Source organism: Anopheles arabiensis, chromosome 2, assembly GCF_016920715.1.
Source record: "Anopheles arabiensis isolate DONGOLA chromosome 2, AaraD3, whole genome shotgun sequence".
NCBI lineage: Eukaryota > Metazoa > Arthropoda > Insecta > Diptera > Culicidae > Anopheles > Anopheles arabiensis.
This window is the reverse complement of record NC_053517.1, coordinates 84,294,292-84,310,543: the sequence shown is the minus strand read 5'-3', so window position 1 is coordinate 84,310,543 and position 16,252 is coordinate 84,294,292. Positions and strand designations below refer to the sequence as shown.

Below are 16,252 nucleotides of genomic sequence, written 5' to 3'. Positions count from 1 at the left end.
TTCAACAACTTTCCCCTGTTCAGCTATATATTTGCTTTACAAGCTTTGCTAGCGGGGCCCACAGCAAACATGAGCCTAACAGCATCATGAAACCACCGTCCACCCTAAACCAGCACAATCACACATCGGTTTGGAAGGTAAACATTACATCAATGCACAGCTGACCATGCACTGATGAGCCTTCCGCCGCTTGAGTTTGGTTTGCCTGGGCCAATGGCGGTCAGCGCATCGATAAAACAACGCCCAACTCCCTGCGAGCATTCCGGCAAACCCCGTTTTCGTTCGGGGGTTTGATACACGTGCGAACGTACTTAATTATCTGCGTTGATTTGCACAATGTTTTGGGAGGGGCAGATACGCAAAAACAAAAAAGATCAACAACAAAATCTGACACACATTACCTCCCAACCCAAGATCGAGCCTGTTTATGTTGATTTTGTGACGATGAGGGTGCATCATGCAGTTTCGGTGCAGGGTTTGTTTTTACCCAGCAACAGTTTAAATTGCATCGGTGGGGGGGAGGTGTTTTCTTTTTCCCAATGCACCGTGTTTAATGATGTTTACCGAAGCTGCCTGTAACGTCGAATGCAAACATTACGAGGATGCCGCTGTTGGGTATTGATTTCACATCGATTAGTGTTGCGTGTGTGTGCGCTCGAGCAGTGAACCGTAGCATTGCTACCTAACATTGCCGTGATATTTAAGCTCATGACGATATGCGGGTGTATCGCATTGATTGATTTATTTTGAAAAATAGAAGAATTTAAGCAGAAACGATATTCTGCTACATACATATTCGGAGCACAAAACCACATACGGTCATCATCCTGAGGCGTTTCGCGCATTCGCAACAATAAACAAGCGGTGAAACTAGCTCACGACACAACTGATGAGGCAATAATTAAGCAATTGTGTGTTCTCGCTTCACCAACAAAAAAAGCCGAAGGACCAATCAACCCGAAGGCCCTTTTCAACTGTTGAGTGACATTAACCGATACCGAAGCTGAGCAGGAGGGGGCTAGTGGGATGTTGTTCTTTGACAAACAGATGCAACTGTTTGCTGCGGGGTCGTACCGTGCGTGTAAATATTTATAATTTATACACACTTCCGCTACTCGTTCGCGAAACGACAGCTAATTGTGCGTCTATTTTTGCCAACTAAGGAAGAATGCCGGTTTTGTTTTTTTTTTTTGTTGCGAAACGTTACCTTCTCTATAAGGTAAGCCATTATATGGGCTCTAGTTTTTCTTCTTTTTTACTGATCCATACTCCATTTTCTTGCATCGACATCAGACACACTCACAACCCCACACTTGGTGTTTCATTCTCGAGAAGATGTCAAAAGGCCTGCTAGCAGCATGATAAAGTAACAAATTGCATCGTTTTGTTGCGTTGCCCGTCACCCCCCTTTTGTTTCACTTTCCGTTGACTTTTGTGGTGCATTTTTTTAGCTTGCACTTTTGCACCACAATGTGTATGGGAGTGTTTTTTCTTTCTTTAATTTGTACCACACGTGTTGCAGCGGCCGCAGCAGCGAATGATTGATCCAAAGATGGGAAAATGATGACACCCTGCCGGCGGGCAGAACCCCCCGAGAGCATTTTGCTTTTGCCACTACGCTGTACGCGACATGAATGGTGAATGGGCACCCGCCCCCGTCACCCTTCGCCCACGCGATGCAATTGTGCATGCTCCGTCAAGTGCATTCCATTATCGTGTGCTGTACAGTGACGCCGCTGGCACAATTGGCCGCCGTTGTGGCTGAAAAAAAGAAGGCTTCTGGAGCTATTTTCAAAGCAGAATCATCAGCAGCAGCATCGGAAGAGAGAGAGGGAGAGAGAAAAAAGAAGGAAAATGTTCTTAAAACCCCTTCTCCATGGCACCCTCTCGGTGGCCAGCACAGTCACCAACTTGTTAGCCGACATTTCATTTGTCTCTTGTCAGCAGCAGTTCCTTCTTTCCATCTTTCCCCTCCCGATCCAACCCACCCAGCTGGTAGCCAATATTCACACACAGAAACAAAAACCTTAGGCTTCGTTACATATAGGCTTGCGTTCGTACGCTTCGGAAGCTATTTTGTACAATGTCAGTGCAAGTGACGCCAGCGTCAGTTCTCACACTCTTCCGTTAGAAGGCAGGGTTGCAAGGGTGGGTGGGTGGTGATGCTGGTAGTACGATGCAGCTTGGGTCGGCTGCGTTTTTGCCTGCTGTTTGTTGCAATCGCCAACCACTCGCCAAACACCACACAAACATGAATGACCTCGATATTACATTGCCGAGCGCGACGGGGCTGTAGCGAGGGCTGTTGCGGTGTGATGTATGACGCCTGCTTCGCTTTGCTCGAACAACACGTTCTCGAACGAAGCTTGCAAGGGGAGGAGAAGAGGGGACGGTCACACCGATACACACAACAGGCCATATATGCCCTCTGAGCCACTTGATGCACACACTGTCTCGGTCCCGAACGATGACCAATCGGTTAGATATGATCAAGGCAAGCAACAGTCGGTGCCGTTTTAACGTGTTTGAAACTGGTCGCCGGATGAGTTGTAGCTAGCGATGGGAAGGGAAGGCAGCAAGATCATCCCCAGTGTAAACACATTACGGCAATGGAATTGAAATAATGATGAAAAAGAAAAACAACCCAAGCTCCTGCAACCCAATATCGATTGTACGAGTGTGCAAATTCTGCTGCGTTATGTAACTGTTTGTAACGATGCCAGGATGTTACTCATTCTCGATCAATCGATAGTGATGAGGTTGTCATTGATGCGAGATCATTGAATTGAAGTGTGGCTGTAAATCGTGCCACTTTTAACGACTAATTATCATATCAGTTCTAATAGTAATAAAGTTCCACATTCTTTCTCTTGAATATTTAAATGATGCCTTTCGATTTGGTGCCGTGACCAGGATGATTGAAAGTAGTTTAAACATAGAATCATACGGGGCGCTAGCTCGTGTTAATGGGAATAATTTGTATGAAGTTTGCCGAATAAAAGTATATTCTGTTGGATAGTTTGAAGCAATATAAGAATCAAAATTGATTTACTAAGAAAAAAGATCAGAAATATAGATTCCTGAAAGAAGATAAGAAAGTAAGAACAAAAATAGCCCAAACTTCTCAATAATGATTAGCTAAAGTGAAAATTGTCCAAAGTTGCAATACAGCTTATGCCCCCTGAGCTGATAATACACTGCAGGAATCGCCAAACGGAACCATTACATTCCAACCTTCCAATAAATCGTGCATGCAACAGGGAACGACTGTATCCGTTCCTGCCTTTTTTTGTTTTTGCTAACACACATTCCCTCATTTCTCCATAACCAATGTTAACATCCTGTTGCTTTACTGTTTTCTTTATGCCATTTCTCTGAAAAAAAAACCTCCCCCGATTAGATTAAACCGGAACCATATCTGTTATTTTCTTCTATTTTTGCATTTACGTATGATACGCTGCAGCGACGTACGATATCGGAAACGCTTACAAAACCATTACGTCAGCCATCGGTCGGGAGGACCACATGGGCTAGCGGCTGATAGTGTGATTCTGGCTATCTGCTCGCTTCTACAAACGCCGTTGGCTCTCTGGGGACTATTCTGTCCTGCTCGATATCTCTCCCTCTCACTCGCATTCCCTCGCTCGCCAGTGGTTTGTTTTATTTTTATCAAACAAAACATGCAAAAAAGGCTTGCGTTATCGTGACTGCCAAATGGAACTCGGGGCAGCTCGGCGCAACATTCCAAAACGGACTTATGTATGGGGAGCTTACTCGATATGTGTGCAGTCTTATCGGAGCTTAGCTTCGAGGGATGGCAGACGCCGTACGGCACCCGTACGAAGCGGTTGAAGCTGTCCAACAAATTTAAAACAATAAAAATGCAGCAAATCATTCGATTCATCGGTGTCTTGTACCACCCTAGTGCAGGCAAATAGCTGCACACTGAGCTGCAGAAGGCGTTTTCTGGCGTCACAAAAGCGTGTGCAGTTGAGGACGGCATAAATACAGGAAGCTCAAAAGCAGTTCCAGCAGTGCCGTAAATAAAAACCAAAGTTGCTTACACTCAACATGCTTCAGACCAGCAAAAAGTAGATTCTGCACAAATTCTACCAGCCCCGACTAATGGAACATGAAACATGAATCCATTCTAAAGACATGCTGTGCAGACGACATGTGCATCTGCTGTCGAGCGGTTGAACGCGTCGGTTTAATTGGTCCGGTAAGAACTTAGAGCGGCAATGCGACTATGGAAGGAATGTGCATTAGTAGGTCAACATTCTGCTCAAAATTTCATGAATGATTTTCGCATTATTTCGACCACTCGCTGTACTTCCTCAACATTTATATAGCACATCATTAAATGCTTCCATATCTGCTCGATTGCTTTGTTTGAGCATCGTTAAGCTACTGCAAACAAGCGTATCTTGTATCGAGCGTATTCCAGCCTTATGCTGAACCACGGCCATGTTGTTTGTCAGCATTATCTATCTTCCATCTATCTTTCTGCCGACCACCATCACCATTTGTCACCACTTGGGAATCAAGCACGCTGTTTGCCGAACATGACTTCCAGATACTGCTGATTCGTTTGGCCTCTTCCCTAATTAGAGCCCCAGTCAGCCCCGTCCCAGCGGAGCGAATTGTTTGCGCGAACTTTAGCGGAGGGCAGAGGGCAGCTACAACAGCCGCAGAGCATCAAATCCCACACCACACAGGGGCATTTGGCATTCCTCATAAACTTCTCGCAGCAGCAGTAGCAGCAGCAGCACCACCACCATCTTGCCAAGGAAGGATGTGTTTGTGTGCATCTCAAGGACGAACGAACGGTAAATGGTAGCATGCGCGTAGTATGCGCACTTGCAAAACGTGATTCATTGGTTAGCTGGTGGTAGCGATGTGGTGGCCGCGACCAACTGCGCCATGCCGCGCATTCCACACCGCACCGATACGTGATGATTGCAGTTAAGCGCTCCGGAGCTTAAAATGGTTGCTCCGAGAGGTATGTGAGTGTATGTGTGTGTGTGTGCCAAGTGAGAGGAATGAGACAGAGCAGCAAGTAGCAGCAACAACAACAAAAAAACTAATCCACCATAGCAAACAAACATCGACATTCTCGCCAACCGAACCGGGTTGGCAAACCTGAAAACCCTCCGCTACGGAGTGCACTGTGTGCGCTCTGGTCGGGAAAAGAAACGGGTCGTTGCATACAACAAACGTGGGGTCATAAAGTCGCCGCCACACAGTCAGCACACACGGTGGCCACCGTAGTCCAGTGGAAGCTGGTGGCCGTTTTTTTGTTCTGCTTCTTTATTTCATTCCCTTCCATCTTATGCATTTCAAACATCGAATGCTGCATGTAGATTACAAGCGTAGCGCGCAAATAACGACTCAAGCGGAGGATCGAACGAACAAAAAAAAAGACAACCCTTTCCAACCCAAAGCATTATTTGAATAAGTTGCACAATGCATCCTTTTCTTTTACTACGTGAGTTAAAACCCAGATCCCCAGTGCTCCGGAGCGATGGATTCGGACTGTTCGTGAGGCTAGCAGCGACGTGATATAAAATGACAGGGCAGGACAATGGAGGGTTGCTATTTGTGCAGCACCATGATGCTGTTGGCGGGCAAACAAATGGCCAGAAATTCCAACCCCGAATTGATGCACAACTTCAAACCGAATGACTCTATCAAGCGAAAAGTGGGGGGGAGATGGGGTCTATTTAACCGATGGTGGCTTCCTTCCTCCCTGATTTCACATTTGTCAGCTCTTTTATAGAGAAGTCAATGTCAATCATCATCTTCAGTAGCTTGTTTGTGCAGAGAGAAGGGATACTGAAAGTAGAAATACTTTTATACAATTTTTACTTTTCGTTTGGATGTCATACTCAAGCGTTATGACCTTGCCGTTTCTTTGGAATATAAAGAAGTCTTAAACATAAACCTGTAATATGAGTTCTAGCACTGTCTGAAGGACATCTGGAAATTACACCATCTAGTGACACAAACAGCAATACTATGTCTAAAGGCTCTTCAAGCAAATCCATTTTTGCATGAAACTAGGGAATACCCTCAACAAAAAACCCCTTTGATGAGCTGCTCAGTCAATCAATTCTTCACGAAATTCATCATCAACATCATCACCATCGTCTATTATCTCGCTGCAATTCACACATCGCCTCCTTTGGCCCCCCCAATCATCCCAATCAATACTTAATAATGAACTCGACACTTAAAACGAATCCCAAAATTGACATTATTCCCCAGATCCTTCGCTGCCACGGTACCCGAATGCGCATTTTTACATTGTGTAAGCACAGCAGTAATCAATAGCAGCAAATTCTTTTCGCTAGGGAGACGCAACTGAAAATTTAACCGTCATCGGTTAACCTCAATTTGTCCTCGCTGAAGCTCACCGCCACTCATCTCCCTACTACTGTCTCGTTTTGTTGTCGAGAAAGCCTTTAGAGACTGTCCCTGCCCGGGCAGTGAGACGCATTCCATTCCCCTCTCTTCCTTTTTTCTTTACACACACACACACACATACAGAGACCCATTTCGGCATTGTTAACATCGCCTACTGAATGTTTGGCTGTAGAACGAGCCGGAGGAAAAACTCTTACAGGCCCCATGGGGAAATAGAGCGAGAAAGCAAGAGGGCCCAAATCGTATTTGTCATTTTGATTGATTTTGTTTTGCATTTCTGTTTCCGTTTCCGGCTCGAAAACAAATTTCTGTCCTCCACAAGAGAAGCAACCGTACACACAGACACAAACATCGACAGCAAATGGTTTTCGCCCGGTTCGGGAGAGAGGCCTTCCGGAAAATGACAACAAAAGATGGAAAAAATCCACCTTTCAAAGAACCCGCTCCAGCGGCAGCGATCGAGACTTGAATACTGCAAGGGAAAGGAAAACACTCCCAAGCAAATAACGAAGAAAAAAGAGGCACAATTCCCAATCGAATGATGATTGAGTATCGGGAAAGGCAAAGGGATGGGAGCAACCCGATGGGACGCTGAAGCAGAAGTAAAGGAATGTTTCGCCCAGAATGCAACGTGCGCGTCTTGAGGATGGCGTTCGCACAACGCTCGGAGTTGATGAGAAATTCCTGCACGCAGTAATGTATTTTCCCTTTTTTCTAGGGCCGTCTCTTCCTTTATTTGTCTCCACTCCGGGTCTGTATGTCTGTATGCGTGCACGCGTCATCACGTCCTTGTTGCTTGCTTCGATTCTTCAAAGGAAAAGCGCCGGCACCCAACGGAAGGGTGACGTGCATTGGCGTGAAAGAGAGAGAAAGAGCGAGAGAGAGAGAGAGAGAGAGAGAGAGAGAGAGAGAAAACGAAACCCGGGACATCTTCGATCGGTCACAGTGCAAAACATAAAAAAATAAAAACCTTCCAGCAGCTCGGTAATGCTCGACGCCTGTCACCTGTTTGGTGCGTACAAAAAGGGACATACTAACAGAGTGGGGAAAGCACCCCGTCGTCAAGAAGTGACAATCGATACTGGATGCTGTGAGTTGGTGCAAGGGGGGGTCGACACAACAACCACTGCAAAGGCTCACATGCGGAACGGTGTAATGCGAAAGCCAAACATACCATTTGCGTATGCGTCTTGCGCTGGGTGCGATGGTGCGTCCCGCTCCCCCAAAATGGACATCCTGCAAGGCCTTGCGTGCAGGCGGCCGCCCAAACCCTTGCGGGAGGAGGAGGATTTGTTTTCTCGGGATCGGGACAAAAGTAATGAAATATTTATGCAAATCGACGTTCAATCAAGCGACGGCCGGGCAGATGAGCTTCGAAAAAGGAACGCAGCACTGGAGGAGTGTGTGCGATTTGGTTATTGTTTAGTGTGCGCTCTAGGCGTATGGTTTATTTTCGCAAGACAGCGTGATGTTTCGGTTTTCTAGTGGAATTTCTCACGCTCTGGACGCTGTGGACATGTATTGAGTGTTTTATTGCTGCGAGTGCTGTCAATTGAATCTTACAATAATGTATCATTTGTAAGTGCCACAGGCACTGTACAAAATGAACAAATGGATGTTGTAAAAAGGCCTTGATACCTGAAATAGATGCTTTTTGTCGAAATATCCGTTGATTGTTTTGAGACTCACATGTCTGTGGACAGTCTCTAAACAAAATATTTATTGTATGTAGGCACAAGATGAAGTCAAACTGACCGGAATACTGATTGAATCTATGCATATCACCATTAAGTTGTGCGTTAATGCCATTTAGAGTGTTGGCGCGTGCTTCGGGTAGAATTTGATGATTCATAGGAGTTATACGCGGAACACGGATTAAAACAATAACTTTGATATGGAGCACACCTCAGCCCTACAACGCCTAGTTTCCAAGAATTCTAGGCCCAGAAGTAAAGACCGTTGATTTAAGGAGGGTAACGTGGATTCGTCTGTCCAATGTAATGTCCTGAGAGCGGATGATGTATTTTTTTTCCTGGACCATCTCAATCCTGTATTTTAGTACGGCAGAGTACAAACTTGCATTCTAATTAAATAGTATTCTAAAAGAGGGTGGACATACGAACAACATAAGGATGTCAAACAATCGGGTCGTTAAATTATCTTCTTTATTGAAATAAAAAACATTGAAGATAATGTTATAGTTGATAAAGTAACATTTGAATGTTAATTTGTCGTCAATCAAAACTCCTAGGTCATGAATTACCATTCAAGAATGATCGATGTGTTAATCAATAATTACTTTTGCTAAAAGTCTTTCATTATCATCGCACAAAAGTGATCGATTTCATCTCATTTTAAACATACATGGAGCACCAAAACTGTTATAAAAGTTAATCAACTAATCAATACAGCTCGGTCATTGACACTCCATAACAAAACGTTCCACTCCGGTGACTTTCGTTTAAAAATGTGGCAAAAGTCAGTCCCCAACTAATCAAACGCTCGCCGTAAAAGCTTTTTGATTTCTAAACACAAACATCGGAACAAAACAAAAACCAAACACAACTACAAAAAAAAGCTATCCAAACAAAGGCGAAACCGAAAAATCGTACCGGCTCCACACACAGACACACACACATACACAACGAAGCATGCAAATTGAAAGCGAAATGATCCGTGAATGATCAATCTGTTTCGCTCAATTTGTTGCTCCCGTTTAGTTACAACATTGTCTCGCGTAGCTCTCGCGCCCCTCATTTCCGCATTCACTGATGCCACTTACATTAGCATAAGTAGCTGCGATGGTTGTTGCCCTTTGCTCCTTCTCCTTTGCTTCCGTTTTTTTTTTGCATGCCCGTTGACAGCTTAAAATATGAAAATTAACTTCCTGGGTTTAACTTTGAGTGAAGAAGCGTACAATTGCTTCCCATTATGACCGGTAGCAAGTGAAGTGCAACGAAATAAAAAGCTGCTTCTACGATGAAACGCTTACCTGTATTGAGCAGCGTACATCGACAGAAAGCCCTGTCAAACCGTCGTCCTTTCGTCACATTAAAGATGCTTTCACTGGGAGGAAAAAAAAAATCTCTTTTCACTCCCAAATCGATAGAAGCGAACCTTTGCGAGCGTTCCTTTCGCTTCGCCACACCGTTGTTCAGGGCTCCATTTTCAGCCGCCAGTCTCGACGGCCGATCGATTGCAGCACCCGTAAAAGGTAAACAGTGGACGAGCGAGAACGTGCGTGCCGAACCGCTGGTTGGATTTTCGGCACAACCGATTACCAACAGTCGTCCAATCTCAGCGGCGACGACGCGACGATGCCGTCAATACCCTCTTTCTCTCTCTAGCGGTCGGTAGAAAGATTTGTACTGCGCCGCAAATAATGCGCTTTCTGAGTGATTGGATAATAATCTATCATTAACACCTCGGCGATGAAGTCGGCTCTTGTAGGTTGGCGAAGTGGTAAAAGCAAGCGGGAGATGCTGTTTGGTGCACACTGTGCTATGCCGGGAACGACCATTTTTGTGAAGCCAGCTCAAGTCCGGGCGGCACGAACTTTGCTCGCTTCGATCCGTCCTGATAATCTGCTCGAACTGCTATTTTTGACACCCTGCCACAGAAACCTGAAGAATTGAGCCACCGTCTTCATCGTCGTCTTCATCGTCGTGCCCAGTTGCACGGTTTTGGTGCTGTGGAAGCCGACCAATGTCAAACCTGTTAACCACCGGTGCTGGAATCCGTTTGATGTTTAACAGCGGGAGCGTGGTCAAAGAAAACGATGCCGCAGCTAAGCAACGCGCCAGAAAGCGCAACTCGTACTCCGAAGAAACCTAACCCAGGCCAAAAAGGGGTGAAATTGAAACACAAATTGGAAAGCAATCTCAAATTTACCACCGTAATCCTATATTATTGAGAGGGGGAAGTGAGAGCGCGTTTTGTTAAAATTATTTCGCACCGCAATGAAATCAAGGCGCTGGGTCCCGAACATTCTGCACCATTGTGGGTTCTTCTCAAACGCCAATGGTAGCCATTTGCCGAGGCATTCAGCATTCCCTCCTAATCCGTTTTTCACCCGTTTTTGGCCCGCATCTGATGTGCTGCCTGCTGGTTAGAAAGCGTGAAGGGGATTTATTACTGGCAGCTCCTTCCAAGCTCCGGTCCCGTTCGCCAGTAGGGCAGAACAAGCAAACAAGCATTGGGGAAAGCATTTTGCAAGTAATTGCACCATTTAAAATTCTATGCACGAACACGTCCCGGTGCTGCCGGGGAGGAACCATCGGATACGGCGCCTTTCGTAAACTCAGATTCCCGTTTGGTTCGGACACCTCAGCAGGATCCATCTCCGTACGTAGTCGATGGGTGGGTATCCATTTTGCATAACTAACCTCAACCGGAGCCGTTTTAGCCCATTCTTCATTTCATTCTGTAGCCCAGAAGGGAAGTTCTTCACGAGGGCGGAACTGTTACCAGGGAGCTGTTACATAATTCCATTAAAGTTGAGTTTAAATTTCTGGCCTTCTGCGGGCGGCTTCCGCATTCAGAGATGTTCGGAGGACTTCAATCATTTTTCTCCACTCTCGCATTCATAGAGTGTCATGTGGGGACGGCTTCCAACGCCAATTCTCGTATCCCCGCCCAAGCAGTTGTGCTGCTGCAGGATGTGTTGCAATAAACGTTTTATCTATTCCTCTGCTCTTCTCTGATGATTGTGTATGTGTGCGCAAAATGCACCAACGCCCGGAGAAAAGGTGACGGAAAGGGTTGTTTTCTGTAATACAGTTTAGCAATTACCACCACAGATTCGGGCTGCTGGTTGGCAATGTGACAACCTCTTCTCGCCGCTGCCATTTGCCTCCTCTCCCAACGCAGAAGCGCATCTCATCCGTACCGGAATTGTGGAGACAGGGAAGAACCTCTCGAGCGCACCCACCAGCGTTCGGTGACAATTCGGTGACTTACACCAACAGTCTACGGCAAGCGAGCGCTGATAACAGGCACCAACGATACTTTTGCGGAGGTTGGAAGGTTATGCTGTAATTAAGCTCGCAAGGAAACAATAATTACATTTAAAATTCAAACCAACTTCGGAGCATCATATCCCTTCGGCTGTGTTGGTGTCGGAGTTGACACAGAACCACGCACCGGCTTCAACTGCTACCGAGTATCTGGATGATCCATTCGGTGTTTGGGGTATGGTGACGAGCGATGGCGAACGCAAAGAATACACACATAAATCTTAAAACCACATTAAAGTGCAAACGATACGACGACAGAACGGTGACAGTGGTATGAGGTTTTGCTCGGTAAAGCTTCAACCGAAAATTTGAAAGCCAAACAAAACTTTGCCACTCGCTTCATTTTCCCCGCTCCCCGAAATGTGTGGTTCGCTATGGGCCTTTTCGAACTCCCTTTACAAAAGGATAGTGTGCGAAGGGTGGAACAGAAGCTTTGTTAAAGTGATGCGCTTTAAATCTCTTACTAAAAGCGTGGATCATGCCGTTTAATCTTGGCAGACGGAAATGAGGACGTTGGGTGTGTAAGAAGCAGCACCCATCCAAACAACTTCTAGCGCGAAACAGATCCCGAAACAACAGCTCACCCGTGACAAATTACACACAAATCAACGCCATATTATGCTTGCGAGTTCGAGTTGCCGTTCCATATCGCACAGGGCAGGGAGGCAAATGGTTTAATAATCTTCCCTGTTGATGTGTGTGTATGTGCTTGTTTGTGATTTGATGAACCTGCCCAAACGTGCTCCAATGCACATAAAAAGGCACAACACAGGACGACACACAACCGTCGAGAATGTCGCATGGGCCGCAAGGCGTTCAACCGGTAACCGGTGGCGTACCTTTAAACACCGTTCCGGCACCGTGGCAAAACTGGGAAGCAATTCATGTTTTAATTACAACTTTATTAATAAGATTGTACCTTTAATCTATATGCAAATGTAAACAGAGGTGCAATGCCACACACATACCACACACCTACATGAGCACGTTAAAGCGTTCTATGGAGCTTCAAACGAGCCCGTAATCGGTTAGGCATCCGGGTTCTACTGGAAACTACTGGAGAAGTCACTACTCGGGAAGGTATCCGTTGTTGTCCGCCAAGTAGCTCGGATTCAAGTAACCTACACCCCTGAATGTTCCATTAACTATTCTGGACGACGAGAAACTTGCGCTGTGGTATGTGGAGCAGGTTCTCTGATAGCAGATTTCATGCTCAAACTTTCGCCAAACCTGGCACGGGTTTTGCAATATCCGCACCGTAACATCTCACAAAGTTCTTGAATTCTAGGAATCTCAATGTAAAAGACCTTCCGGAGCAGCAAACTTCCGGGTAGGTATAAGATGTAAAGAACTCGACGTCTTCACAGTACAACTTTAATGAGAAACTGCCCAGGTAGGTCCTGACTCCGCCGAGAAGAATTGGCCGACTTTGCAGGAAGTTTAACTTACTCCAATCAGCGGTGCAACGTTTCTCTATGTTTTGAAATGGTTTCCGTATTTTTGACGCGTCTTTTTCCACACAAACACACACACACCAAGAAGCATGAGGTCATGCAGCGTCGACTAAGGAGGTTGCGAAATTCCTAGCCTCCAAACTACTTCCACCAAACTGTGGTACCGTCCTTGAACGACCAGCAACAAAACACCAACAGTAAAAAAATGGCCATAATTCCAAAATTAACATCTCCCTCGGCAGTGGGAGAGCGAGACATAAAGCATGCTGCTGCTGCTGCTGCTGTTTGGTGCTGCTGTTTGATTTTCTCACTAACACGAGCACACGAGGCTCGAGCATTTGCTCGGTTTTCATCGAACGGTTGCGGTTTATCTGTTTACTTTTTCGCTTGTGCTAAACAGCATTCCGGAATATTAGATAATCGTATGCACGAAAGCAGAGGAGGAAACAGAAAGATACACAGACGAATCTCACACCATCTGAGTGCCGGGCTCCCAGTGTGCGAACCGAGCTCTACACAGACGACCAGATTACGGCGGTTGCGTTGGGGCGGTTGAGGCACAGCACAAAAAAACTCGTTTTTCCCTAGACCATCTGACGGCGACGGTAGACGAATTTGACGCATATGTGTGTGATTTGTGTGTGTCTATGAGTTTCTGTGCTTCGTCAACATCGTTACTGTTTTGCCTGCGTTTGCCGAGGGTTGTACTAAGAGTCGATTTCCACTTACTGTTCGTTTTGAGCAAATTTTCCCTATCTCTCCCCCCAGCACCACCACCACCACCAGCTTGAGTTAGCGCATGTATGGGAAATTCGAAACATGTCAAACAAAACAGACACCAAACACGGCGGCACTCACGAGCAACACAAAAAAGGCACCGTTTTCTTCACATCTCAAGAGGTGTTTCCATGTGCCTAAGTTTTTTGCTCGGCTGGCGTCACCAAAGCGTGCAAATATGGGTAAATCCGTGCAAATTTGCACCAAGTTTCCAGCGGGTGGTGGAATGGTGCGGATCGAACAGTGCGACGGAAAAGTTTATCCATCCGAGCTTTGGCATGAATTTGTGGCAATTGAAGGCACTCTCGAAGGAATGGAACAGAAATTGTGTATCTGATCGTTTTAGTACTTTGTAACGATATTGAGAATTGAAGTTTATGCATTGAACAATATGTACCTATTTTGAGATCGGTTGGAGCATTCTAATAAGCTCTAGTTCAATGGTAAGAAATTGTTACTCACATGTAAAGTAAAGTATCCCAAGCTAGACATCGACATAGAAACGTACCTGTGAATTGAAGAAGAAAAGAGTAGGAAATTAGTATAATCATATCGAATTTTATATATAATGTACACAATATTTAATGAAACAGTTAATTGCATTCAAATTTCGATTTCTTATTTGATGAATTTTGTTTAAAAGCCAATTATCATTTTTAAGTGGCGCCATCTACCAACAATTAGCAACGGCACAAAACTGAAGCACCCCTTTTTACGATTAAAATTTTAACTCGATTTTCATTTCTAACGCCCCAAAAACAATCGAAATCCAAATATCCATTACACCTCATTGTTCCGCTTTAAAGCCGCTCTGTCCTGCAGGCAGTGGGGTAGCGCGTTAAACATTATGCAAAACGTCACCCACCAACGCTGCAACGGTCCTACTTGTAGCTTAATATAGCGGAAAACCAGTACTGCCATCATTTGTTTTTTTCTCCCTTTTTATTATAGTTTGTTTCTCCCTTACACGCTCTTCAAAATCCACGCACCGGCAGGTCGGTGAGTAATGGTGAAATAAATCTGCACGCGTCGTCTGCCGAGGTTCGCTTTTAATGAACTAACTCCTGGGAGAAGCACGAGCCGGGTGACCGAAAGGGGGATGCCATTTTTCGAAGGTCTTTTCACCCGGCCCGCCCCCGGTTGCCAGCTGGTTCTCATCCATCAAACCCCGGACTGTCGGTGTCCGAAAATATATGGGAAAATATGACGTGTGGCTGCCGAGGGATGGGATGGGTGTAGCAACGGGGAGAAGTGCAGCGAAAGCACATAATATTGCATTTTGTGCTTCTGCAATTCAACGAACTCGGTTTTTGTTTCGAGCGGTTTGGTGTAAAAACGGGGAAAGCCTGGGAGATGAAATTCATTCATCTCAACGAGAATCATGCATCCACGCGCATAGATGGATGTCTACGTGTGTGTGTGTGTGTGTGTGTGTGTGTGTGTGTATGTGTTGTGTGGTGCAATTGCACGAGCTGAAGGAAGGGCTGGGCGCAGCCGGGAGCGAAAAATGACTGCGTTTCTGGCTGCGTGGCTCGGCAGAGGGCACGATTCGAAACAAATTGAAATCCCACATGGAAGATGCACACCCGCACCACGTCGTGCGGGTGCACCGAATGTCCGGACGGTGAACGTGACGTTCGGGATGTTGCGAGACGCTGTGCAGACGGTACGGACTCCTTTCTGTGCGATGGTTTCATCACAAAATGGAATATATTACGATTGAATTAAAGTAGCAAAGACAAATGCTTCAGCTCGAGCGTGACAGCGGCCATCGACCGGGGACGTGAAGTCTTCAGTCAGGTAAGAATTATTAATCCATTTTAGACAGGTGCTCGCTTACTCTTTAAGGCAGCATTCATGGGATAAAAAATCATTTCACTTCAAGTTTTTAAAGAAACTTCTTCATTTTTAATCATAGTTTCAATTAATGTTTCCATTCGTGAATCGTGTACAAAATATCTTTTTCCCACAAGGACGCGTTTCTGCTGTCAATTGAAAACAGAGTTTAAACACAACTCAATGACAGCGCTGACACATTTTACCACGCTTCTATATCGCCCGCCAAATCTGCCTCCTCATTTCCGTGTTTTTCGCAATCGGTAACCGAATTCCGGCCCCCCGCCCGACTGCGCCCCATTTGCATCCACCGCCCGATGTCACCCGAAAAGCGATGACGGCGGTAAATAATGAATTAATCAAAACATCCAATATTTATTTATGTCGGATTGCCCGTTGATTTACCCGCAAACGACGTCAGCACCGTCAGCTTCGTGCAGCATCCTTCTCTTTTCGCGCTTTTGTCTTGCAAGCAACATAACGATCCTAACGCACCACGACGCAGAGCCACGGGCAGACGGAAAACAACGAACGGCCGCTGACGTTTGTCGAATTTGTTGCATTTCCCCGCAGCAACATCATCGATCATACCCGGTCCGCCGGGCCCGGCTTTCCGCTGCACCTAATACAGGCTGAAACGGGATAACATCTAGCGCCTGGTACGGCACCATGCCGGCATGCCGATACCAATGCAATTTTGATGTGCAATTGTCACGCACGTAAGCTGGCTGAAAATTGGCTTCC

General features: G+C 45.8%; 1 protein-coding gene and 1 long non-coding RNA gene across 7 annotated transcripts in view; both read right to left on the bottom strand.

Moving 5' to 3' along the window:
* The window catches only part of LOC120896588 (Krueppel-like factor luna), a 302,013-nt gene that overhangs the window by 220,222 nt on the left and 65,539 nt on the right, over positions 1-16,252 (bottom strand). The gene's annotated exons all lie outside the window — the stretch shown is intronic.
* LOC120896594 overlaps positions 1-16,252 on the bottom strand; it is a 74,314-nt gene that overhangs the window by 44,577 nt on the left and 13,485 nt on the right. Inside the window, exon 2 of the long non-coding RNA XR_005738441.1 lies at positions 14,135-14,180. This is a non-coding gene — a long non-coding RNA (uncharacterized LOC120896594). The remainder of the gene's footprint in view (positions 1-14,134; positions 14,181-16,252) is intronic.